At 35.6% G+C, this 22,351-nt stretch overlaps 1 pseudogene; it reads right to left on the bottom strand.

The window, feature by feature from the left end:
• Positions 1–208: 208 nt before the first annotated feature.
• On the bottom strand, positions 209–365 carry LOC125931195 (uncharacterized; annotated as a pseudogene).
• Between the last annotated feature and the right edge of the window lie 21,986 nt (positions 366–22,351).

Raw genomic sequence — 22,351 nt, 5'->3', positions numbered from 1 at the left:
ACTCAATTACATTATTAACATAATGCCTTGTAATACTGTAATTAATTACCAAAATAATAATATAAAGTAATGGAGCGCATTAAAAAATTATTAGTCATCCATCCATAACCAATGTACTTAAGACATTTTAAATTCCCAAAAATTCATTATTTAGATTTATAAGTATGCCAAACACCAAAGACAAATTATTTTTATTACTATCATTTCAAAATTTTTGTTTCATTTATTGCAAAATTTTTGTCAAACACTGACACAGCAGAGTACATTAGAATTCTGATTTAGTGACTTTGGGAAAAGTTTTCAATTAGCAATAATCGCGCCTCGGATAAACCTCATTGGCTACGATACTGCCACTGCGCAAAGCTTGATTTAGTGACTTTGATATTTTTACTTTGCTCATTTTTCTTAACTAAGACTAATGCAAATTCTCCGCTGCATTTTAAGTTCTATTACTCTTACCATTTTCCTAGAATACAAACTAGGTAAGTGATAACATATGAATTTTTTTATTATTACACAATATAGTTAAATATTTGATTAGTGTAATTGACAAGATACTCTATAATATTTTGAACGGAAAATGATACATGGGGCAGTAGTTTCTAAAGCCTTTTACCAACATAATATTCATGGCTTGGGAAAGCATTTTTTTTATTTTTATTTTTTTTATTTTAAAGAGAGAAAGTATGTGTGTGTGAGGGTGGGGGAGAGGGGCAGAGGGAGAGACAGAAAACGAGAGAGCAAGAGAGAGAGAGCAGGCTCTATGCTCAGCATGGAGCCCAATGCAGGGCTCAATCCCATGACCCTGTGATCATGACCTGAGCTGCAATCAACAGTAGGATGCTCAACTGACTGAGTCACCCAGGTAGCCATGGTAAAGCATTTTAAAGCACAATATATTTTAGATGTTAGCAAATATTTTTTATTTTATTGGGTTATTCCCTATTTAGATATTAACCTTTAGTAATTCTCTAAATTTCACAATATAAAATTAATTACTAAATGCAATTATCTCATCTTCTCACCATTATAAGTATTTTCTTTGGGCTATATACCTACATACACAAATATATAGGAAGATAATATACAGATATAGACATAAAGATAGAGGTAGAAATATACTCAAATGACATAATAACGATATATTTACTAAATTATAGTTTGAGTAGGGATCTGATATTTCTTGAGCAAGTATGTGCCAGAAGTTTACAACTCTAGACTCTACCTATTACTGATGCCTCATATGAATCATGTGAAATTGGTACTTTTGTTCCCCGTTCATTCTACTAATCTACCAGACTGAAGGATTTGCAGTTATACTCTAAGAATGTCCCTCTAGGGCCCTGCTTCAATTAGACTAGTTCTGTTTTTATTTATTTATTTATTTAGCCACGCAAGATTTCATTAGAACAGAGATTTTCATGACTAGCAAGTTAGAAAACTATTGTTTTTATACCACAGAGCTTCCTGAGCATCTAGGATTGGTCTTTTCTAGTCTGTGTATTTCTAATTGAGAAGTCAGGAAGTCACCACTGAAAATTCATAATACCCACCTGACTCTTTCCAAGGGAAAGCAAAATTTTGCTGAAGAATTATCTGCTTTGAAAATTTAACTTTGTTATATGACCTACTTATAACTTTATGGTAAACAATGCAGTTAATATCCATGTTTCCAGGAGACCTTAACCTATACTTTCACTAACATAAACAATACCAAGAGTACAAAAATGGGAAGACAGGCTAAAACACTTGCAATTAAAAATGGACTTGGCTTTCTCACCCCAAGTCCATAATGTCAGTCTAATTATGAGAAAAACATTATATAAACCCAAATCAAGGGATATTCTACCAATTACCTGATCAGAACTTCTCAAAATTGGTAAGATCATCAGAAATAAGGAAAGTCTAAGAAACTGTCACAGCCAAGAGGCCTCTAAGGGAACGCGACTACTAGTTGTAATGTAATATCCTGGATGGAACCTTGGAACAGAAAAAGGACATTGGGTACAAACTGAGGAAATCTCAAGAAGTAAACGCATCAGTTAATAATAATATATCAATACTGGTTCATTAACTATGATCACTGTATATACTAATGTAAGAAATTAATAATAGAGGAAATTATGGGGGACAGACAGGAATTATCTGCACCATCCTCATAAATTTTCTATAAATCTAAAACTATGCTCGAATAAAAACTGAACTTTTAAAATGTAAAATATGCACTTGGTAAAAATACCCATATCAAAATTTGATTAATCAGTAATTTGTGGTAACCCCATGCAGTTCTTTTAAAAGAGAAGGACAAATGTTGCTTAAAAGAGCAACATTTAGGGGCGCCTGGGTGGCTCAGTCGGTTAAGTGTCCAACTTCAGCTCAGGTCACGATGTCGCAGTCTGTGAGTTCGAGCCCCGCGTCGGGCTCTGGGCTGATGGCTCAGAGCCTGGAGCCTGTTTCGGATTCTGTGTCTCCCTCTCTCTCTGCCCCTCCCCTGTTCATGCTCTGTCTCTCTCTGTCCCAAAAATAAATAAACGTTAAAAAAAAATTTTTTTTAAAAAGAGCAACATTTATGTTGTTTGTTTATATAAATTATAAACAAATTTTGTTGTTTCTAAGTAATAAATTATAAATTATGTTTGTTTCTAAGTAATTTGCTGTTATTTTCCTTTTGTAACCATGGGAGCAAAGCAGATTGCAAATTTAAATTTTCAAATTACTCTGATAATGCAATGAGTAAATTATCTATATTTCATTAAAACCCATTTTTGGTGTTGAGAGACACCAACTTAAGAAAACTCTCTAAAAATTGAAATGTCTGTGTTGATAAGTAATAAAACAATAAATCTAAATATAACAACTCCAGGAGTTAGTATACAAAGGAACAGCTATTATAGGTTGATGAAATAGGTTTTTTTTTGTTAAATTTTTATTTATTTATTTTGAGAGAGACAGAGAGAGTACACAAGTGGGGGAGAAAGAGAGAGAGAGAGAGACACAGACAGACAGACAGAATTCCAAGCAGGCTCTGTACTGTCAGCTCAGAACCCGAGCTGACATGAACTGTGAGATCATGACCTAAGCTGAAATCAAGAGTCAGACACTTAACCTACTGAGCCACCTAGGCGCCCCAAGTTTTTTAACTTATTCCTTCTAAATTTGGCATCAGGAAAATGGCATCATTATCTGTATCTGAAGTATAAATACTAGAGTACATTCTCATCATATGTATCCCTAGAATGTTTGAGCAACTGGCCAAAGAAAATACATCTTCCAAAATTACTATTTGGTACCCAAATATTCTTAAAGTGCCCCTGGTAAAGGAATCACTTTTTTTTTTTTTAGACCCCAGTGGTGAGACAGATCTATCCAATGCCCAAAGTGAGAAGGTCACTTTGTAAATTTACCTTGGAGCCAAAAAAAAAAAAAAAATTTTCTATCATTGAAGAGACACAAACCCAGAAGGGGACAGGGATCTCTTTTGGCACACCCTTTCTTTGCACTTTGGACAAGGCACTACTAAAACACTAAGAGCAAAGTATCCCTTTTTTTTCCAAAGATTTCCAAGACTGACAATTTTATTCACCTCACAATGTTGGCTCCTTATATCCACTCAACATCTTTTTTTTAAAGTCTAAGTATGCTTTAAAAAAAAAGTTTATTTTGAGGGGAAGAGAGTGTGTGTGTGCACATGTGTGCATGAGGGCCAGAGAGAGAGGGAGAAAGAATCTCAAGCAGGATCTGCACTGTTAGCATGCATAGCCCAATGTGGGGTTCAAACTCACAAACTGAGATCATGAACTGAGCCAAAATCAAGAGTTGGCCGCTTAACAGACTGAGCTGCCCCCTAGGTATGCTTTAAAACTGAAATATGCTTCACTTTGAGGGGTTCTCCGCCAACAGAGAGCAACATGATTGCCACTCCTCTAGAAAAAGAGAGAGAGAGAGAGAGAAAGAAAGAAAATACTTTTAAGTCTCAGCAAATATAACAAATGTTAACGTTGAATTGCTAATTATAGCATAGGTTAAACCATATAAAGTTAGTATAGAACAATACCAATGTAACATTACTAACTTGTATGGCAACAGATGGCTCATTACCATTACAGAGGCATTATTAAGAGTTCTTCCTGTATTACAACATTGTTCATTGCCCCACCTTAAAGAATTGTCTCATCAATTTGTGAAGATATCCTACATCGTGACATGATAGCCTAGAATTTGAAACAGTAGGATTACTAAAACATCATAACAAGGGGTAAATTTTTGAACTGCTCATGTCACCTCTGCATTGTGAATAAGCAAAATAACAGTTCACATTGACAGATAGAACAAAAAAAAAAATCTAAAATCTAGCTTCTCTAGAAAGAGGGGGAAAATGTAGATTCATAGGTAAGGTGGTGTGTGTGTATTAGGGGTGTAGGAGTGAAAAAGGAGGAATATAAAAGATGAATAAGAGGGGTGAACATTTTTTAAAAAGGACTGACATCCTCCTTTAAGTAAAAATCTGACAAAAAGACACTAGAAAACAGCATAATGGGAAAAAAGACTTGAATTACTATCCATTAATCAAAAGGAACAAACATGCTTTTTTTCTTTTGACCTCACGAAAACAGTATTTTTGTCTGCCCAAGCCCTTCTTAACCATCCCTGGCTACTGTCATTAACTCAGCTATGCATATCTCTTTGGGGAAGACTTCATTCTTTTAAGCAAAAAGAAACATGTCTATTGGTAGAAATGATGAGCATACTTTAGAAAGGTGCTATAGAACAGCAGATAATAAAGTGCTCAAGTTCAAAAATATATTAACATTGTTCAGGGTCATGTTTCTTATAAGAGATGATGTTTTTCTAGGGGAATTTTAGCTGTTCCCAACCATTCACACTGTTTGAAGTGCTCTCTGAGAGCCTTCTAGCCAACACAGCTAGTAATCTCCTTTCACTTTGATGTTTCACCATGACTAGGCTCCAGGAGTTGCCCAAACAAAAAGATGACACATCCAAATGATGTGTGTGTGTTTTTGTGGTAGACTCATAAAAAGATGCTGGAAGCAGAATAAAAATTATATATCCTTACATTTCTGTGTTCCTTCTCATGTGTATTTGTGCTTAAGAACATGGTATGTCTGGTTTTGTCCTTTTGGCAGACACTATTATTTGCCCACTCGCTAAGCATTCTTATCCCCTTCCTAGTTGCTAGACTGCTTCAATATAAAAATATTTTTTACTCTCCAAAAAGCTGAAGAAGGTCACCCTTCTCCTAGGAGTAAATGTAGATTAATCTTCCTGAGCAATCATGATAATTTCAGGGCCCTTGACAGTGGTTAGTGCAAGGGTAGGCATTAGATACAAGCCAGACCAATGAGACATAGCGAGGAAACATTAACATTAAAAAATTCTCCCTGAGGGGCAGCTGGGTGGCTCAGTCGGTTAAGCATCCAACTTCAGCTCAGGTCATGACCTCACAGTTTGTGAGTTCAAGCCTCTGTGCTGACAACTCAGAGCCTGGACCCTGCTTCAGATTCTGTGTCTCCCATTCTCTCTGTCCCTTCCCTGCTCATGCCCTGTCTCTCTCTCAAAAATAAATAAACATTTAAAAGAAATATTTTTTCAATTCTCCCTGATGCTGGATGGTATGCTGGAGCCAACATGTAGTAGTTCATCATTGCACCTTCTGAATACTACACTCAATGATACCACATTAGAACTTGAAATTAGCCCTGGTTGGGAAAATGCACAACATGGAAATCATCAGATGCTGCAAATTAGGATTTTGTTTGTTTGCTTTTGTTTTCCAGAGAGTGGGTCATTAAACACTGACCAGAACAACACTAACAGCATTCTCTGAAGATGTGATGTTTGACCCTAGTGGAACCATCCTGTCACCATAAGCATAGACATCCTTGACACACTGTGACAGTGAGGATAGGGGGAGTGGGAGTTCAATTGTGATGCTAAACACCTGGGTCCTTTGCAATATTTTCAGCTACTGAACTAACCCTGGAAACGCTTTGCTTCCAGACTTCTTCTTAGGTTAGCTAATAGGTCCTCATTGCTTAAATCACTGCTCCTGGACATCTTGTTGTTTTACTTGGAGCTGAAAATAGCATTGCAGCTTATGAAATTAGCAATAGGATGGACTCAATTTCTCTACCAAAGAAATTCTGGAATTATATTTCTTTCATTTTATCAAAGGAAAGAAGAAATGAGAGGAAAATATACTGAAAGCATTTTCGTTCTATTTGAAGCTTTAAATTTAAAAAGGAGGGGGCATTTAGTGAGAACAAAGTAAAATTGCACCCACTATTTCTTGTCCACATTAGGAATATGATCACTACATTTTCCTTAATTACATGATTAGGGACACATTTAACATTTCTCAAGCAAGATGTTCTGAGAAAAATATAGGAGTCAGAGCCAGAAGGAGAGTGAGCACAACCAACCATTGAAATAACATTATAGGAATCCTCACCACACGGGGACTACCAGGACACAATCAGATCTAACTCAGATTAGAATTTAAGTGATGGGATTTCCTTGAAGCTGGGACTTTGCCTCGAACATGTTGTATCATGTCCTACAATTCCGTGGGCACTGGGCAGAGGACAGTGTAAAGTGAGTTGTTCTGTTTTCATCTGAAACCACTTACCATGAGTGGACCCAAATTGCCAGGACGGCTGCTGAGTAGCCGCACCCCCAGCACAGCTGGGAGTCAGCTGATGAAGGGCTGTCAAGGACTCTCCCCATCGACTGATTCCAGGCCAGCTGCTGATTGCCTTTCACCTCTCAAGCATCACTTTTCCATTGCTCCAAAAACTGTTCCAAATGGCAAGAATTTGCAAATACAATGAAGTAAGGAGGGGGAAGGGAGAGATTGGGAGAGAAAAGACCCTGAAAGAAGGAAAGATCAGCGAAAAAAAGAACGTGGCACAGAACAGTGATGATTTTTTTTTCTGGGGAATTCTCATTTATCTGGGCTCGGGGTTAGAAGGATGAATCTGTGACACCTCCCTCCCCTGCATCCTTTTCCCCTTCCTTCCCCCGCAAAACAACTCTTCTTCATAGAAGCAGAAAACTGTTGCCATTTAAATTAATCCTCTAAAAGCAATAACTACAGGTTTATTCATTATCAATTTGGATTTCAAATTTTCCCTCATTCTGATCATTTCTCAGTTTAAACTAAGGTTCCTTAGGCTTGTAAACACAGTACTTGCTGCTTTCATTTCACAGATATGGATGAAATGCACAACTCTTGAGTCTCCTAAAAAGTCATTATGGGCAGCATTTTTTTAAGAAACGTTAGATTTTAGCATGCATTACAAGAAATAATATTTAAGGAAGACAAACCAAAAATGTTAATTTGTTATTATATTTAGCAAGGAACAGAATGTTGAGTAACGTAATATGAGTAATATTGAGTAATAATGAGTGTCCTATCCCAGTAGTTCCCAAACTTTGTTGCACTCAGGAATTACCTGGGGATCTTTAAAAAATATGTGACCTGGTATCATTCAATCAAGAATATTGAAGATCAATGTGATTGACCTGAAGGAAATTTTTAAAAAATAAAAATTAAGGCAAAAATTAATGAAATCAAAAAAATGTTGGGGCACCTGGGTGGCTCAGTTGGTTGAGCGACCGACTTCAGCTCAGGTCATGATCTCATGGTTTGTGAGTTTGAGCCCTGCATTGGGCTCTGTGCTGACAGCTCAGAGCCTGGAGCCTGCTTTGGATTCTGTGTCTCCCTCTCTCTCTGCCCCTTCCCCGCTCACACTCTGTCTCTCTCTGTCTCAAAAATAAATAAACATTAAAAAATTTTTAAAAAGAAAAAGAAATAAAAAAAATGCAAACCATCTCCCCCCAAAAAGTTGTTCAAAACCCAAATCTATTTATATGAGAATATTATCTTAAGGGCAAAACCAAGACTATTTAGGAATAGAAGTACAATAAAGATTTTTTTTTTAACAAACATAGAAGAACTATGCAAAACAAACACAATTTTGCCAATAAATTTGAAAATTTAGCTATAAAAGTAAGTTTCTTGGAAAGAATTTAAGTGACAAAACCAGATTCAAAAATACAAACTACTTCAATGCCCAATTCTTGGTTTTTAAGTACCATTCTTGACAAACAAGAATTAGGGTTTCTTATAGAAATTGCTGTTTCCAGGCATGTGGTTAAGAAAGTATAATTCTAAATTATCTCAAAGTACAAGACAGTAAAGTGTTCAGAGATGTTGAAGCCATGTCAGAAGAACATGGGATCCAGCTTAAAAGGCTCCTACTAGGGGCGCCTGGGTGGCTCAGTCGGTTAAGCGGCCGACTTCGGCTCAGGTCATGATCTCGCGGTCCGTGGGTTCGAGCCCCGCGTCGGGCTCTGTGCTGACAGCTCAGAGCCTGGAGCCTGTTTCGGATTCTGTGTCTCCCTCTCTCTGACCCTCCCCCGTTCATGCTCTGTCTCTCTCTGTCTCAAAAATAAATAAACGTTAAAAAAAAAAAAAATTTTAAGGGCTCCTACTCACCAAACCTGGGATAATTTGCTTAACCATGAGACGAAAACTAGTAAAGGGCAGCACTAGACAACCATATAAACTAATCTTACTCATGAAAGTGAATGAAAAAATAGTATACATAAAATATTAGCAAAAGATCCCCGCAGTATTAAAAATATGATCATCTTTCAAGAGTAATTCTTTCAAAATGTGTCAGATAATGTAACTTTCCTTGCTCAAAAAAAAAAAAAAAAAAAAAAAAAGACTCAAAGGTTTGCCATGTCAAACTTTTACTTCAAGGAGAAATCTGCTCCTTCCCCATTACTTCTTTCATCTCTTTTCCTACTCCCTTTCCCCGAGACTCAACCACTCTAGCCACTTGGCCTCCTAGATGTTTCTTAAACATTCTAAGCCTTTGCTCTGAAGATCATGATATACTTTGATACATTTTCTGCTACTGACCCATATATATATTTTCGAGATCAATCTTATTTGGTAGACTCATTAAAAATTACTCTCTCTCATTACAGCACCCCCAAATTTATTTCTACCAGTATACCTGCCCTTAGTGTTTAGAATTATGCTTTTTAATTTTGTTTTATTGATGTCTTTCTGTCCCCTAAAAGACTGTAAGCTCACTATTATATTAACCATGGAAAATACAATGCCTAGCAAGTAATATGAGTTCCTAATTGTGAATTTTACTAATTCTCATAACATAAAAATTTGACCTTCATAACACAGGAGCCACAAGCCCCACAAAAAGCAATAGGATATGAACATATAAGCAAAGAAAGATTAATTGGAATTGAAAGCTGAAGAGGAGAACTGAAAACTGCACTGGAAAAAGCCCAAACTGCAAAACAAATGGCAGAATATTAGATTGGTAAAATGTAGAACAAAGGAAAAATTCTTCCAGAAAGCAAGAACAAAGAAAAAAAGATATAATATTTAGAAGAGGATGGTTGAGACTGGATACCAGACCTTAGAATTACTGAGGAAGATATTTTTATTAGAGAAACTGTAATTATGTGTGTGTGTGTGTGTGTGTGTGTGTGTACACATATATAAATCATTTTAGACAACTTAAAATATTTTTGGAATTAAGACAAACAAAATTTGGGTATTTGGATGGAAAACTTTTGCTGCTTTCCAAATAAATACAAAGAAATCCATGCATAGTTATATCCTCATCATTTTTAAATATCAATGATAAATAAGGCATTCTACAAGTATTTTGGGATAAGATGAAATAAGATGAGAAGGGAAAAATGCCACAATGGCTCCAACTTCTCTTCTGTATCTTTAATTCTAGGAGAAAATGGAGGCAGAACATTTTAAAGATATATGTTAACATGTTAATATTTTTAATTGGGGAATATCTGGCCACAAAGGAGACTCTTTGTCTCTGGTATACTCTGGTTTAACACAACAATTTGTGTTGATTTCTGCTTTCTAACCTTACCCAAAACTGTTATGCCTTACTTCCAAATACTCTAGATCTAATGGAATAGGGTAGACAGAAGGGGAAGAACATATGACCATAATAACTATTCTTGCACTAACAATATTTTAAATTGTCTTCAAATTTAAGTATTGTTATGTGCACAAATTAATGAAAGACCAAAAACTCAAGCAAAAAGCTAGACTCTTGAGTATGAGAAACCCAGAGTTGGGGACTGCAGGAATGGCTAGAATTCAGAGTGGAACCTCTTGAAAAGGAAAAGCCAGAAAGGGAGAAATCCCAAGATATGCACTGTCCTCAAATCCTTGGCTGACCTCTAAACTTGTGCAAAACTTAAAGACAAGACTCCAAGGATCCAGAGAGAAAATGACAACTTAAAAACTGAAAGAGAGAAACAGACATTGTAGCTTTTACCATGGTAAAAGATACAGAATTTGAGTTCAAATTTAGTAAGTTAGAAGGACTTGTTGAACATCTCAGGCGTTCCATTGAAACTCCAGAAAGACCATGCCATAGGCATAAAAGTTATATCCCAGTATCATGGGCAAAACTAAAGCAGACGTGCCCTAACAAAACACTCAATCCTTTGATACTAAAGATTGTTTTTTATTATTTTGTTTGATCCATTATAAGCCAATTTATTTATTAAACAAACATAATGGCTATATATTATGAGGTTTATAACACATGAAGTAGAATATATAAAACAACAGCAAAGAACAAGAAAAGGTATAAATATAATTATTCTGCTATCAGATTCTTACCTTGTACCTGGAGGATATTATAAGGTAGACTATACTAAGGAATGTATGTTCTTACTCCTAGAACAACCATTAAAAATCAATATAAAGAGGATAGCCAAAAGCATAAGAGAAGAAATAAGAAAGAAAACAAAGTTATACATAATAATAAATCTAAAAGAAGACAGATATCAAAGCACAAAAGAAAAAATTGATGAGGAGAAACTGGAGTTTTCATACATTACTGGTAGAGATAGAAATTATGCAATCACTTTGGAAAATAATTTAACAGTTTCTAATATGAAGTTGAACATTCAATTACTGTAAGACACAGCATTCATCTATTATCTGACACACCCCTAGATATTTGTCCAAGAAAAATGAAAATATGTCCACAAAAGACTTACATAAGAACGTTCACAGCAGTTTTAATCATAATGTATAAAAACTGGAAATGACCCAAATGCCAATTAATAGGAGACTGAATACACAAATTGATACATTCTTAAAATTGGGTACTGTTAGGCAACAAAAAGGTCAAATTGCTGATATATGCAACAATATGAAAGACTATCAATGACATCTTGTTGATTCAAGGCAGCCAGACACACAAAAAAAAGACATATTGTATGATTCCATTTATGTGAATTTTTGGATCAGTAGACTATATAAACTATAGTGGTGGAAGTCAGATTTCTTGCCCTGGGGAAGTGGAGATAGATTGGAAAGGGGCTCTGGGAAATTTACTGGTCTGACGAAAAGGTCTTACATCTTAACCGGTCACACAGATGCATTCACTTATCAAAACTCTTGAAACTTCTCACTTAAAGTCTGCTCATTTTATTACATACAAGCAATACTCAACAACAACAACAAAAAACAAAAATATACTACAGCTTATTTTCCTATTTGACTTTTTCTATTTACACATTTCATGTCATTTATATACTATTTAAATTGTTCCACCATGAATTATCCTTGAAGAATAATTTTATCTTATGTGATACCTTCCCTTAAGTAATGCACTCTCTTACTCCAAGCAACTCTTTCCAGAAGAGGACTTGGTAAATGTTTGTATACAGTATTTACACTTAAAACAGACCAAAAAATTTATACATTTTCAGTCTTTAATTTGGATGATTTTTAGTGAATACTGTTTCACTGGTAAGATCAGGTATGTAAATATATGTTTGATTCAACTAAAATCTTGGGGCAGGGAGGGGTAACTAGATTTGCTTAGATATAATTAACACCAATTTTTTAATGGTTCTACAGTATGTGTGTAAACACACACACACACACACACACACACACACACACACACACACATCGAGTGTTCTGAAAGTAACCAAACCTAACTCTGGATTATTTAAACAGAAAAGGAATGTGTTGAAAATGTGTTAGCTCGTAGGATAACTGTGTTAGTTCCAGTTCAAGAAGCCGACACCAAGACTTGATTAAAAATACAAGAGTTTCATTAAGGAAACACACCTCAAAAGAAAATCAGGAAGGAGAGGAGACACCAGACCATGCAGCAATGTGATGCCTGGTGCAGGAAAGAGGGGCAAAAGACAGGACGAAAGCTCCTTACTGCAGTCTAAAGAAAGTTCGGCAAGGCCATCAGTCACCCAACAGAGCACCTGTCTTAGAATTCTTACTGAGTTCACTTATTGGCTCTGTGTAGCCTGTGCAAAGCATGGCCTGTGTGCAAACTCAGTGATGGAATTCAGACCACAGCAGCTGAACACTTGGTTAATTAAGGTTTCTGTAACTGGAGCTTTGTGAGACGCAATCTCCTGGCCACAGGTACCAAGAGAACTAAAGAACAAGTCTAATGTCAATGCAACCAAGAACAACTCTGGAATTCATACTGCAGACTGTCCATGGAAGACCTAACTGGCTCACCTTTGAGGAGTGGCGAAGGCAACTTAGTATTGCTAATAATGAAAACACTAAATTCAGGATACCAACACTAGCCAAGCAGCCATCACTGCTCTAGAAATTGAATCTTCTTGGAATCTCCAGACAACAGAGGAGTTTCTGGTCTTGTTTGCATCACTAACACCTGCTTCAAAGTCTGAGGCTGGTGAATCTTATTGATGAAATGTAGTCATTGCTCTGTACCCTGTGTACCAAGAAATATAGGAAAGCAAGGATCAGATACGTTCCACCTCTAAATTGGGAGGGGACATTACCTCTCACTAATACATAAAGGTAGAATATTTGAAAGATGGGTGCTAGACAGCCAAACAATGACCAATTTCTACTACAATATGTTATTTAGAAGAGAGAGAAATATTTCCCAAACGGTCAACTACACATATACTGTTAATCATTTTTCCTTTGTTCAAATTCTAAAATATCTGTATTCATCATGCTCAAGGCATTTATCGATGCCTACATATTTTTTAAAAAGAGAAATTGTTAGTAAGAATGAACATACTGTATGTGTCTAAAGAGGATAAGAAGGCAACACATTTGTCAAACATCTGGAATTTTCATTGAAAACCTTTCTGATGTGAATACTTTGACTATATCTGTAACCCTAATAATGCCAAAAGAAAATTCCCAGGTGCCAAATATTTCCTAACTTTGCTGATGTGTTTTAAAGACTCTACAGGTTAGTTGTTATACCCTATAGCTTTAAGGCCTTAATTTTAAAAGCTGCATGTAATTTTGCTAAAGGGCTATTTCCACAGCCAATTTGATTAAGTGCAACTTAAAAATTTCAGGCAATATATCTGAATGCCCTGATTGAACCAACCACAAAGACTGTACTTACAAAATTGAACATAATTTTTTACCCTTGAATCTTAAAGGTACCTTCTCATTTGACTTATATTTTATTCCATTTTATTTTTCAATTTTGGCATCATAAATTAATTTTAATGGTGCTAACTTACAGAAAAATTCTCAACTAACCTATACTATAAATGGATTTTCAAATGTAGCTATTATATATACACAATGGAGATAGGCAGAAATTATGAAAGAAATTTTTTCTAAAAATGCAACAAAAATATTTCCTATCCATAATTAGTTAAGTGGACAAATGTAAAACAATTTACATAACTACATTTTGAATTCTGAGTGTAAAGAAAGTATGACAAATACTAAGGGATAAATAATTTCACAAAATCAGCTTCGTTTGTTACTTTTTTCTGAAAACACAGCTAGAAGAAAATCATTTAAATTTAAGTTGCAATGTCTTAAATGTCTACTTTTAGAACATTATAATCATTTAAAATTATATCATATACTATAAGCTAAATAGATTTAATATATAATATTTATCCTATTCTTGCTTACTGTCTTCACATTCAGCACCTTTTAAGAATGACACAACGGGGGGAAAAAAGACAGTCTCTTTAACAAATGGTGCTGGGAGAACTGGACAGCAACATGCAGAAGGTTGAAACTAGACCACTTTCTCACACCATTCACAAAAATAAACTCAAAATGGATAAAGGACCTGAATGTGAGACAGGAAACCATCAAAACCTTAGAGGAGAAAGCAGGAAAAGACCTCTCTGACCTCAGCCGTAGCAATCTCTTACTCGGCACATCCCCAAAGGCAAGGGAATTAAAAGCAAAAGTGAATTACTGGGACCTTATGAAGATAAAAAGCTTCTGCACAGCAAAGGAAACAACCAACAAAACTAAAAGGCAACCAACGGAATGGGAAAAGATATTTGCAAATGACACATCGGACAAAGGGCTAGTATCCAAAATCTATAAAGAGCTCATCAAACTCCACACCCGAAAAACAAGTAACCCAGTGAAGAAATGGGCAGAAAACATGAATAGACACTTCTCTAAAGAAGACATCCGGATGGCCAACAGGCACATGAAAAGATGTTCAACGTCGCTCCTTATCAGGGAAATACAAATCAAAACCACACTCAGATACCACCTCACGCCAGTCAGAGTGGCCAAAATGAAGAAATCAGGAGACTATAGATGCTGGAGAGGATGTGGAGAAACGGGAACCCTCTTGCACTGTTGGTGGGAATGCAAATTGGTGCAGCCGCTCTGGAAAGCAGTGTGGAGGTTCCTCAGAAAATTAAAAATAGACCTACCCTATGACCCAGCAATAGCACTGCTAGGAATTTATCCAAGGGATACAGGAGTACTGATGCATAGGGGCACCTGTACCCCAATGTTTATAGCGGCACTCTCAACAATAGCCAAATTATGGAAAGAGCCTAAATGTCCATCAACTGATGAATGGATAAAGAAATTGTGGTTTATATACACAATGGAATACTACGTGGCAATGAGAAAAAATGAAATATGGCCTTTTGTAGCAACATGGATGGAACTGGAGAGTGTGATGCTAAGTGAAATAAGCCATACAGAGAAAGACAGATACCATATGGTTTCACTCTTATGGGGATCCTGAGAAACATAACAGAAACCCATGGGGGAGGGGAAGGGAAAAAAAAAAAAAAAAGAGGTTAGAGTGGGAGAGAGCCAAAGCATAAGAGACTGTTAAAAACTGAGAACAAACTGAGGGTTGATGGGGGGTGGGAGGGAGGGCAGGGTGGGTGATGGGTATTGAGGAGGGCACCTTTTGGGATGAGCACTGGGTGTTGTATGGAAACCAATTTGACAGTAAATTTCATATATTAAAAAATAAAAAAAAAAAAAAAAAAAAAGAATGACACAACGGGGGTGTCTGAGTGGCTCAGACGATTGAGCATCCGACTTCAGCTCAGGTCATGATCTTGCGGTTTGTGAGTTCAAGCCCTGCATCAGGCTCTGTGCTGTCACCCCAGAGACAGGAGCCTGCTTCAGATTCTGTGACTCCCTCTCTCTCTGCCCCTCCTCCACTCATGCTCTATCTCTCTCTCCAAAAATTAATAAACATTAAATTTTTTTTAAAATAACATAAGAATGTATGTGGCATGCCTCAGTTTGACATATATAGTATTCCTTCTCTGTTTCCAGTTGTTCCTCTAATAAGTTATGTTTAAAATATTTTTGAAACCAAAAGTAAGTTAATGTAACTATCAGCGATATAATTTTTCACTTAAACTAGGAAACAAAATATTTATTCACTTTTTTCTTTTGAACTACATAGTTATATATGATCATCAACTGTATGATGATCATCAACTGTATGAGTTTTACAGTTAATTTGGACTCTAGAGACCAAATTTATTGATAAGAAACCAACTAGACAGGTAAAATAAGTTGTCCAAGGCTACACCACTTATTAGTTGTGGCTGTTAGATGGGATTCCCTATATGTTGACTATTTTGCCATTGTTTTTTTTTTATTGTAACATGTTGGATTCTTTTATAATAATAATTTGATGGTTGTTTTGTAGTTTTTAGGTACTTTCCTTTACACAGGACAAAGTTGATATAAACACAAAGACAAAAATGTCCAAATAAATTCATAGATTTAATTCTCTGGACTATCCAAACTCCAAACTGTGGAGTATCACATTACTCACTTATTATTTCGCATATATTTTAGCTGCTTAACAGATTATGTAGTAGACTGGTTGGCATGACTAAACTTTTGTTTGAATAATCATAAAATGGCATTCCATATAGACAGGAGATTTGAAGCAAATTATGGCAGACACTCTTACTTGCCTACTAAATAACATCTCCCCTCCCTCTACCCTTCCTTGGTACTAGAAACTAGATTATATTCAGGGTAGTAATATACCCAGCCCCTGGCAAAGTATCATGATTAATCTAAACTAATCATAATACTGCTACTACCTATTGCCAAATACTTGATTTCCCCACTTTTGTTATAGCTATAAGTGATCGTGTGACTGAGTTACAGCCTATAAGACACAAAAGAAAGTCTGATAGAAATACTTCTTAGAAGTCTCTAGCTATCCTGATAAAAGACATAGAGGGGCACCTTGGATGGCTCAGGCAGTTGAGCGTCGGACTTTGGCGGACATGGCCTCACAGTTCATGAGTTCAAGCCCTACACTATCAGCATGGAGCCCACTTCGGATCCTCTGCCCCTCTCCTAATTGCTCTCTCTCTAAAAAATAGAGAGAATAAGATATGGCTGGGCTCACCTTTCCCTCCTCCTCTATACCTTAAATGTGACTATGATTCCTAGAGTGGGTACATCTATTTTGCCATCAAAAAGGAAACACTGAGAGAACTGCAGAGATACCTATCCTGATGTTATTGCACCTATAAACCAATATCAGAGCTTCTCTTTCTAGACGTATTGCTACCTGAAAAAAATATAAGCATAAACATTCCTTTAAGTCACCAGAAGTCATGATTTTTGTTACATTTATCTGACTCCATCCCTAATTGTTGTACATACAATTGTAAACATTGCTGACACATGCAATGCAAAAACCATCATTTAGGAAGGCTTATTGCTATGATGTTTCCACCTACTAGTATGCGCTCAACATATGTGTAGTCAATGGGTTTTCAAAAAAACTAATCTATATAAAGTGTGACAACTGAAAAACCTCTATATCTAACCATTATAACCAAATGGTTATAATTTTCTGCCATTTCTCCTGCCATACAGATAACACAAATAGAAACTTATTGCTTTTATGTTATGATTTTATCAATTTTTATACAGTGTGATAATTCATCTTCTGAAAATGTGTGGAAAGCCTGGTAAAACTAATAAGAGCTCACTGACTTTTTTTTTTAAGAGCCATATATCCAGTTTGGCCTTTTAAACTTGTTTGGTTTTTCAAATAAGACTGTAAGCACTGAGATTACAACAATGAAGAGGCCCACAATTCAATAAAGCTTCTCTTCCTGTCTTAAGATGTAATTAATCCCCAAATGTACCCGGTGCAGAAGCCATGGGCCCTCTGATTGATACATGCACCCTGTATTCCTGGGTGAGGTTTCTTTATCTGGGGCACTCTGTTTTCACAGATGAGTTGCTCTCAGAAAGCCCTACCTACAAGAAATGTGTCCATTATGCTGTATCTCAGCTCAGCTACGGTAGGATTCTCAGCCCCCTGACATCAGACTTAGTCCTTAAATAGCATCTTCCTGACCAAGTGTGAGGCCACAGATGTCTAGAAAGCCCTCTTCTCTTCTGATGTGGACTCTTGATCATTGTTTTTAACCTGGTATCAGTTACAAACTCATTTTTGAATAGAACAAAATTTACTTTCTTTCTCACTCTCATGCAGTCTGAGTTCATGGAAATGAATCTAAATAGATGCCTAGGACATCTTTTTCTTGGAATGGGAAGAAGCATGACAATTATCTAAGATAGGCTGAAAATATAAATTCCAAAAGGCAAACAGATGAATTTTCCTGGGCAGGCTCTTATAAAAATACCATTTGACGTAGGGAAGGAAAAAAAAAAAAGATCTATAGCAGATGTTTACTCAACTTGAATAGGACAATGAAAACCAAAACTATATTACAGTGTGACACGTTTCTAATCAAACATATTGGATTAATCTGTGCTACTATCATACCTATGAAGTACTTGTTAAGCACTTTTTGGCAGAGAAATTTTTAAAAACAGACCAAGCAAGTAATAGTAGCCTATAGCATTTTACTCATTAATTTATACACTAGCTTTGATGTGATCGGTACCAAAATTATTGAATCTCTACGAAATATTTGCTTGTTTCAGTACTTAGAATACATAGAGTGTACAGTACTCACAAATCTTAAAGCTGTTCAAGTAAAAAGCAATGAATTGGGTGGCCATTAGGAAACTTTTTGAGGAGATGGGTAAATTTATTGCCTTGATGGTAGTGATAGTTCCCCAGGCATATACATATCTAAATTAGTCAAGTTATATATATATATTAAATATGTGCAGTTGTGTATGTCACGTATATATCAATAAAACTGTTTTTTAAAGAGCATATCTACATACATTTTTAATGCCAACAAAGTTTCATTTCCACTTTCACAAAATCACCCACTACTAGTGAGTTGCTACTATATGGTAGCTCCAGTTCCCAATGTGGGATCTTACAAAGATTCTTTGCCAGCCTATGAAAACCTGGATTTCTAGGAGAGTGGTTTTTAAAGCCAAACTTGACAGAAATTTAATTTGTGGCATACTAAATGTAACTATTTTCTGTTCCTCTTAGAAAAGTCAAAGGGTGATATAGCCATATGGGTTACAAATACATCAGCAGGCTAAATCTATTCCTGGAGCTCATTCATCATTGTAACACCCCCCTGACATGGGAAGGTGACAAGGATTATTGTTCTTGTTTTAAATCTGATTGAAAAGTCCTTGACTGAACTTGCTTTGAGGGTGAGAAGGCAGTTGGACTGGGCCCTCGCCCATGGTTTTACTTGAATGCAGATCTCTTAACACGAAGTTAAGTGTTCTTTGCTACTAAAACCTGTGCTTTCTAGATTATACCAAAGGCCTTTGCTTATTCAAAAAATTCTAACTGTAATTCTAATTCTAATTGAATTATCAAAGACAACTATGTCCTTTTTAAATTTATTAGGCAAATTTTCAAAAAAATCAAATGAGAAGACACAGTATAATGAAACCATGCAATTAAAACTGAGATTTAAAACTTAGTAACCATTATGCCATATTTTCTTCATTAATCAACTTATATGTTTTTCTTATGCTTAGATGTTGTAAAGTAAATCACATTCATCATGACAGTTTATCTTTAAATATTAAGGTATACAACCTTAAAAATGAAGATATATTCCTATATGCTTTTATCAGAGTATGAAAAAATTAATAATTCCAATATCCAGTGCATATTTAAATTTCCCTAATTGTTCCAGAGCTATGTTTTATAGCTAGTTTATACAAACCAGGATCATCCAAAGACTATATGTTCTATATGGTTGTTTTATCTCTAAAATATCTTTTAATGTGCTCTAGTTTCCTTTCCTCTAACTCTGCCCTTTTCTTAAGACATCAGCTTCTTGAAAAGAATGGGACAGGACTCATATGCAGTCTTATTTTCTGGTTTCTTGTTGGTTGCTTGTTCTGTTGTTTGACTTGTTCTTCTGTACCTGGTATTTGCTTTAAATGGTCAAAAGAAATGACAGATTAAACATTTTTTGGCAAACGTACTTCTTTAGTGATGCTGGAAAGTACCTATTTATAATGGAAAAATAGAATAAACCAAAGGTTTTAATTTGTTTTTACAGGGATAATATAATCATTTGTGATTTTATGGCAACTAATGGCCTCAAATGCTATGGACTTTGGAAGATTTTCTTATTCATTAGGTGACAATCTGGACCAACCCCTAGGTATTTAAAAGCTTTCAGGGGCTGGAAGATGGAATAAACTTTGCAAAAATTCTGATGTCAAGAGGTTTCCATCTCAGTTAATAAAATTAAAAGGATCAAAAGGGGTTCTGAGAAATCTACAAAACCAGACTTGGAAAACATACTTCTCACTTTGGACTCTGGATGACACATATACTCAATGGAAGTTTCATGACTAAGACACATAGACCCCCCACCCCCCCCAAAAAAAAAAAAAAAACCCTGCTTAGTTTGGATGTCATATGGGTGTATTATCTTTGGTGTAGCTATATATATTCAATGCAACAGGAAAGTAACCTCAGTGCTCCTCCTTCTTATAATTATGCATCTGTTCCCAAAATTATGGTTGTCATGACTCTTTGTTAGAAAATCTTTAGCTAATTTGGAGAAGTGCAGGTTTAATCCTTTGATTTTAAATCAAATGCAAAAAAAAGGGGGGAAGGACAGGATAATTTTCATTCTCTTGAATGGATAATAGGAGAAATTACAAATAAGCAAAGCCTAGGACAAAAGCAGTAGGAAAGGGTATTGCTGCTCCTCTAAACTATAAGTAACATTCTTGCATTCTTGATTCTTAGAGTATAATTCACACCATAGTTTGTTCCATGTTGAGATAGAATTAATGAAATATTTGTAAAGTCAAGAACTTATCCTTGAGAAATGACTGAACTCTTTTGTGCATTATATTTCTTCCAGACCACACATGACTACATTTTAATTATGCTCCTCATATGTTCTTTAAATTATCTCCACCACCACATTTTCTAAGCTAACATCAATGCAGAGTTTATTTATTGCTGTTTCCAATTACTCTTTCAAGGCATTAACATAATGATGACGTCTGCCTTAAGAAGTTGTTTCCTCATTTTTTTTTTTCAAAAAATAAAGTGGACTTATGCAAAGTTACTAAGAACTTAGGTTTAACTCTCCTTTGAATTTTAACTTTATAGAGTGCCTCTACACACATTTGCCATACTGACACTATTTGAGACTTTTCTATTAATCTCCAAAGATTCTTCTCATTCAGCCAGGACCTTCTGCTTTCCTCATTTTTATTTTCACTCTGAGAATCAAAGAAGAGGCTTCTGCCAAATTAAGGGTAAAAAGTATTTTTTCTTTGCTAGTTACACCAGACTCAACCTGATGAATAACTTGTGTTATTCCAATGGCAACTGGGTATTAAACTATACTTTGTCTGTCTGTCTATAACTGGCATGTCTGTACAGGCATGAATTATTGCTATGTAAATTCCATAGACAAATTTTGTGTATTAAAATAGGAGTTTCAACTAAGCACACATATTCCTGTTTCCCATTCATTTTAAAAACATTTTTTTAGCACCTTGCACTATGCCAGATCTATAGTAAAGATTCTCAAATGTTTGTATGGAAATTTGCTAAGGAAGGAAATTTCCAACCACATCCTTGAAGCCTATTTAAGAAGCTCTGGGGTGGGTCCAAACATCTGCATTTCAAACAAACACTCCAGTTGTTTCTGGCACAGATGTCCAACAGCACATATTGTGAAAAGCACAGTCTACATGTATGTAAGGATTTTATTTTTTTAATTTTTTAATGTTTATTTATTTTTTAGACAGAGAGAGAGAGAGAGAGAGCATGCACAAGTTGGGGAAGGGGCAGAGAGAGGGGGAGAGAGAGAGAGAATCCTAAGCAGTTCTGCACTGTCAGCGCACAGACCAATGCCAGACTTGATCTCATGAACCATGAGATCATGACCTGAGCCAAAATCCAGACTCAGATGCTTAACTGACTGAGCCACCCAGGTGGCTCATGTACACAAGGATTTTAGATGCAAAATGTAAAAAATAAAAACACTAATCAGGTAAAGGTCAACACATAAGAAACTGTGGTATAATGCCATATAAGTAGTAAAAGATACAAGAGTATTTCACAGGATAGCCTAATTGAATAGATGATGGCATAGTCTATGTTATTCAATAAAATAATTTAAAAATACTTATTAAAACAGACTAATATAGACCTTTAAAGTTGAATTATGTGCTGTCTTTAAAAATGTGATTGTATGACTCTTTATGTCAAAAACTTAAATTACATAATAGTTAAGCTTATTTAGAAGCACTAAAAGACTACTTTGCACGAGATTCCCTTCAACTAATTACTTTCATCACATTTGGATTTTCAGCTAGTACTCTATGTTTTGGCCTGGAAAATATACTTGTTATTCTCTGGACAGAAGAATTTAACTTCTATTTTGCCAAAAAATCACTGCACATAATATCATCCCAATCTATAGCTCTTTCCTTTCTCTGTGACTATGTTCATTCCTTTTGTATCAGTTAGCTATTCCTAGATAACAAACTACCTCAAATTTAGTGGTTTAACTCCAAAAAAAAAATGTTTTAAACATTTTTTTAGCTCATAATGCTGTGGGTTGG

Source organism: Panthera uncia, chromosome A2 (assembly GCF_023721935.1).
Source record: "Panthera uncia isolate 11264 chromosome A2, Puncia_PCG_1.0, whole genome shotgun sequence".
NCBI lineage: Eukaryota > Metazoa > Chordata > Mammalia > Carnivora > Felidae > Panthera > Panthera uncia.
This window is presented reverse-complemented; position numbering and strand designations above follow the sequence as displayed.